Source organism: Boleophthalmus pectinirostris, unplaced genomic scaffold (assembly GCF_026225935.1).
Source record: "Boleophthalmus pectinirostris isolate CB_2022bp ecotype Guang Dong unplaced genomic scaffold, ASM2622593v1 HiC_scaffold_3, whole genome shotgun sequence".
Taxonomy (NCBI): Eukaryota; Metazoa; Chordata; class Actinopteri; order Gobiiformes; family Gobiidae; genus Boleophthalmus; species Boleophthalmus pectinirostris.
The window spans coordinates 1,268,347-1,273,113 of NW_026571299.1; positions in this window are offsets into that span (position 1 = coordinate 1,268,347).

The window sequence follows — 4,767 nt, forward strand, 5'->3', positions numbered from 1 at the left end:
GATTAAACATTACCGACCCGTATAATACCCCGGGGTGTTTTTTTAAAATATTTCCGCTGAAGATGAAGTCCCAGATCTGCAGTTCACTGACAAACGAACCAAAATTGGTCGGATTATCGTGCCTCTGTTTCCCGGTAGAACAACGATGCCTCCAATTATCAACACCGATGTTTCCTGTTCAGACCACGGGGCCGTCCTCATCTCAAGTGTCGTCATGAACTCATAAAACAGCAACGTGTAGAACTTTGTACAAACATCAGCCCGGAGCAGAAGATCTGAGGGAAACAGCAGCAGAAACAGAGACAAAGAGGAACATCACCACAGCTCAGACCCTCAGGACGGGGGGCTTGGTCTGGTCTTGGTCTGGTCCTTGGTCTGGTCTTTGGTCTGGTCTTGGTCTGGTTGGTCTGGTCTTTCTTTGGTCTGGTCCTTTCTGGTCTGGTCTGGTCTTTGGTCTGGTCTTTGGTCTGGTCCTTGGTCTGGTCTTGGTCTGGTCTTTGGTCTGGTCTTTGGTCTGGTCTTCTGGTCTGGTCTGGTCTTGGTCTGGTCTTGGTCTGGTCTTTGGTCTGGTCTTGGTCTTTTGGTCTTTGGTCTGGTCTTGGTCTGGTCTTTGGTCTGGTCTGGTCTTTGGTCTGCTGGTCTTTGGTCTGGTCCTTTGGTCTTGGTCTGGTCTTGGTCTGGTCCTTGGTCTGGTCTTTGGTCTGGTCTTTGGTCTGGTCCTTGGTCTGGTCCTTGGTCTGGTCCTTGGTCTTGGTCTGGTCTTTGGTCTGGTCTTTGGTCTGGTCCTTGGTCTGGTCTTTGGTCTGGTCTTGGTCTGGTCTTGGTCTGGTCCTTGGTCTGGTCCTTGGTCTGGTCTTGGTCTGGTCTTGGTCTGGTCTTGGTCTGGTCTTTGGTCTGGTCTTTGGTCTGGTCTTTGGTCTGGTCTTTGGTCTGGTCTTTGGTCTGGTCTTTGGTCTGGTCTTTGGTCTGGTCCTTGGTCTGGTCCTTGGTCTGGTCTTGGTCTGGTCTTTGGTCTGGTCTTTGGTCTTGGTCTGGTCTTCTGGTCTTGGTCTGGTTCTGGTCCTTGGTCTGGTCTTTGGTCTGGTGGTCTGGTCTTGGTCTTTGGTCTTTTTGGTCTTTGGTCTTCTGGTCTGGTCTTCTGGTCTGGTCTTTGGTCTGGTCTTTGGTCTTTTGGTCTGGTCTTTTTGGTCTTGGTCTTTGGTCTGGTCTTTTTGGTCTGGTCTTTGGTCTGGTCTGGTCTTTGGTCTGGTCTTTTGGTCTGGTCTTTGGTCTGGTCTTGGTTCTGGTCTGGTCTTTGGTCTTTTGGTCTTTGGTCTTTTGGTCTGGTCTGGTCTGGTTGGTCTTGGTCTTTGGTGGTCTGGTTGGTCTGGTCTTGGTCTGGTCTTCTGGTCTGGTCTTTGGTCTGGTCTTTGGTCTGGTCTTTGGTCTGGTCTGGTCTTGGTCTGGTCTTTGGTCTGGTCTTTGGTCTGGTCTTTGGTCTGGTCTGGGTCTTGGTCTGGTCTTGGTCTGGTCTTTGGTCTGGTCTTTGGTCTGGTCTTTGGTCTGGTCTTTGGTCTTCTTGGTCTTTGGTCTTTGGTCTGGTCTTGGTCTGGTCTTTGGTCTGGTCTTGGTCTGGTCTGGTCTTTGGTCTGGTCTTTGGTCTGGTCTTTGGTCTTTGGTCTGGTCTTGGTCTGGTCTTTGGTCTGGTCTTTGGTCTGGTCTGGGTCTTGGTCTGGTCTTGGTCTGGTCTTTGGTCTGGTCTTTGGTCTGGTCTGGTCTGGTTGGTCTGGTCTTGGTCTGGTCTTTGGTCTGGTCTTTGGTCTGGTCTTTGGTCTGGTCTTTGGTCTGGTCTTGAAGTCCGTACCAAATGAAGTGAAGTTTGTTGGGTGCGTCACATGTGCATATTAAACATTGAATTTATATATTTGTTTGATTATTACACATTGTGTTAATGTTTAACCACTGAAATCTTTTGTATGTTTAAAGGCACCACTGTGTGAAACATGTTTGTTTTTAAGATCATCTTTGTGCAGGGTTGTGTCCTTTTGAGGAAGCAGCAGCAGTGGAGATGGTTCAGCCTGGTACAAAACCAAACAAACGGGTGATTTACATTTGGCTGCTGTCAACCTCCTGAACCTAAAGGAATGCAGAGAAACTCCAAGGAGGATTCAAGGCGTTACCTGTTGCATGTTCATATGGATGTCTAGAAAAGTCTGGGTTCAGGGATCCAGAGGCAGTCAGATTTGCCTGATTTAAGACCTGTGTAGCCACGGGCAGTTAGGGACAACGATCTGACCCAGAGCTCTGTACTAGAATTGTATTGAATAGGGAATAAATTCTTTTTGCTTTTAATCGATCGATTCCAGTTGTTATTTTTGGGAGAACCCGCCTGACAGCGCTCAAGAACCGCGGCTGGTTCCGAGGTGATGCAGCATCTGGACAGAAGCGTGAGTCCTGTTTGGTTGGTTTATGTTGTTCTGAGCGTCCGGGCTCCGGGCTCTTGGTTCTTCTCGGGGAAAGTTCTTCTCAGGTCGAGGCTCCTGACGTCACTGTTTTTAATTTTATGATATAAATGTATTTCTTTGGTTAAAGTCTCATTAAAGTGTTACTCATGTATATATGTAATTCTTTCATTAAACTATTAAGCATTTAAACGGTGAATCATTTAAATATTAATCATGGTGTAATCAACATTGCTTTGGGTCTGTTTTGGTTCAAGATGTATGTGACATGAAAACAGCAGCTGATATAAATGACATGTCAACTGACAGATTAAGCTAATCTACTAGGGTTTGTCCCATCATCTGCTAAACTGAAGGCCTTGGGGAAACTACGTAATTGTCTATCACTGGGACATGTAATCAAGTGTGAAATGGGGGGGTGCTTCAGTTGACGATTGTTAGTCATAAAATAACATGTGAAATATATGTATTGTGATGTCATCAAATATGCTCATATGTGACATGATTTTCAGTAAAAGAGACTTGGAGAGTTGTTGGGCAGAGTAGAGCAGGGAGCAGACAGACAGTCCAGCAACTCTCCTTGTGCAAGTATAAAACTAGTTCTGGTCGTTCTGAGTGTTTTTTTAACAGAATTGTCTTGTGAGCAGAATTTCCTTGACAGTCACTCCCCGCTCCAGCTCCTCTGACCCGGACAGAACTGAAGCTGCTCCCGATAGTTCAGGACTCTGGTTTGGATCTAGTGTGACTGTATTTCTCACACAAACAGGACATTTTTAAAGTTGAATCAGTTGAATAGACTATTGTCTATTACCATAAAAATATTTAGTTAATTAAAGCCTAAAATAACAAATGCTGTTGCTGCGTGATCACGGGGAACACCGGGTCGTCTCTGTGTGTGCAGGTCCTGAACACACGTACACACCCACAATTCTGACTCACTCTGGAGCCACATGTTCACAGGTTGGTTCTTGTTCTGATCTTCGTGTGTTTCATTCTTTGTATTGGCCATTTTTGGCAAAATAATTTGGAAATGAATCGCGGCTGCGTCTGGAGAACAATCTGTTATTGGAGTTATATGGAGTCGTACAGCGCGAGTCGGTCGATCTGCCGATTACTGCCAACATGGCGACACCGAGTGTGTGACGAGCCGCTGTGACGTCAGCTCCTGAAGCTCTGTAGCAAGAAAAATGTGATAAGTTTAATTCATTTACTGTTTTATAAAATTGAAGTTTGATTTGAAGGCCCTGAGCACAGACTGTCAGGCACAGAGATTTACTTTTATGGGAACAGAGAGAGAAATGTAATAAATATTATAAAACAGTGAATTAACTAAACTTAAGTGTTGATGAGAACATTTACTTTAATGAGAACAATGAGAAAAACACCATAAAAGGTCACCAGAAGCTTGGCATCGGGCACCCACGCCAGGCCAGGCTCCGGGATGACGCCTCAGTGACACCAGCCCGGGTGGCATAACTAGAAAGAAAACATTTCTCTCAGCGCTGCGTAAAAAGAATGTGCCCAAACCAAATCACTTAGAGAAATGCAATAAATGTTTCTGTCCCATGATCCTCAACCTTCACATCCACACAAATACTCTCTAAAACAGATTCATGCTTTGTTTGACACTCATTTATTGTGAAATAAAAAATAAATAAAAAGATCATATAAAATAATAATAATAAAATAATAAGTAAAGTTCAGAGTAGAACAATAACTGGTGGAATGGGAACAGTTATGTAATTACAGACAAGACAACAACAACAATTACAAAGTTGGAAGTTTAAAAATAATTTCAGATTTTTAATTTAGTGTAAATGTCGTCTAATGAACCAAACCATCATCAGGTTCAGTTTAGGACATGTCCCTTTTGCAGTGTAAAGATGAGCTGCCAGACGAGTTTCAGCTGTGAAAATATGAGGAAGTTTAAGTCTATAAATATCAAGTGAAATAAATACAGTTCTGAGAGTCTCTGAGAGCAGCAGACAGGAGCAGACAGGAGCAGACAGGAGCAGACAGGAGCAGACAGGAGCAGACAGGAGCAACAAAGTCAACATGAAGATGATGAAGACTTGTGTGAAGCAGTTGTCTCTAACTGTTGTGTTTGTTTGCATCAGCTCAGGTGAGAGCTCACACAGGTTTAGTCCTGATCTGTTTCTTTGTCTCTGAGTGAATTCACTGTTTGAAATGAGTGAGTGTGGGTTGGTTTTGGTTGAAGGTAAAATTCCATGTGTACTGCTATTGTTCTGTACAAATACAACAGTCCAGGGGCTCCTTCCTTCCAGTGTCCAAGACAGACCCATAGTGGAACCTGGTGCAGCTCACA